Raw genomic sequence first — 1,350 nt, forward strand, 5'->3', positions numbered from 1 at the left:
GAGAGAATGGTGAGACAGGTTTCAGACATGCTCTAATGCATTAACTTATGATCACATATGCAGTCAGGGTCCATTTTATGTGGACGCACAGCAAAGACAACAATGCCTGTCCACTTTTTCAGCAATATCATTATTTTTCTTTTCCTATCCTTTAAAAAAAAAGTTTATTTATTTGCCGTGCTTCGTGGGAGAGGGTGGGTGCTAAATAGTTCTTCTGGTGCAATTTGCCTATTTTGATTCTCTGGTTGGTGAAAATTACTCTGCAGAATTGTAGGTATTGTGGTTTTTCACCAGAAATTCTGGTGAAAATGGTAAACAATTATCCATAAAATAAGTTGGTGCAGGTTGATGCTTTTGGTAAAGCCATATGCCATCTCAACAACCCTGTAGCTCAGAATTTGTTCAAAATACATTTCCCTATGGAAAACATTAATGCTATTTTTACTTCTAGAACTTGCACTCTATTCAAGTAACATCTTTTAATTTAGCAGTCAGTTTACAGTGATCGTAATGACATAATCAAGGGGTAATTTTGGTGGATATTGAGATAGAACTGGGAGTCAGGGACCCTGTTACTACGTCAGAACACTGGCTCCTGCGTTAGTAGCATCACACGCATGCATCGTGGTACTCTCGTGAACGCGCAAACATTTTGTTTTCTTTGTGCGCAAAAAGTATTCTCGTAGCTTCATAAAGTTAAGGTTGAACCACTGATGTCACATGGACTATTTTAACAATGTCCTTACTACCTTTCTGGTTCTTGAATGTGGTAGTTACGTTGCTGTCTAAAGAGGGTCAGAAAGCTCTCGGATTAAATAAAAATTATCTTAACTTGTGTTCCGAAAATGAATGAAGGTCTTACAGGTTTGGAACGAATTTTCATTTTTGGGAGAATAACCCTTGATTCTTTATGTTTTTGGTAAAGCTGTCAACCCACATTATTTCAAATTATCAATTATGCCACACACTCTGTTTCTTGTGATTGTATTCATTCCCTTATTGAAGCCAAGTACACAATTTTCTGATTTTTTAAAGGGGTCATATGATGCTTTTTTAAAAGATCATTATTTGGTGTATTTGATGTAACAGAATATGTTGACATGCTTTAATGTTCAAAAAACACATTATTTTTCAAATACTGTACATTATTGTAGGTCCTCTATGCCCCGCCTCTCTCAAACGCTTTGTTTTCTACAAAGTCCCTCCTTCCGACAAGCGCAGTCTGCTCTGATTGGCCAGCTGACCCAGTGCATTATCATTGGCCGAACACCACAAGCACTCGTCAGAAATGTAACGCCCCTTACCGTAATCACGAGCTTCATCTTTCAAAATAAATGTAAAGACAGAGCC

This window comes from Sinocyclocheilus grahami, unplaced genomic scaffold (genome assembly GCF_001515645.1).
Source record: "Sinocyclocheilus grahami isolate Dianchi unplaced genomic scaffold, SAMN03320097.WGS_v1.1 scaffold11.1, whole genome shotgun sequence".
NCBI lineage: Eukaryota > Metazoa > Chordata > Actinopteri > Cypriniformes > Cyprinidae > Sinocyclocheilus > Sinocyclocheilus grahami.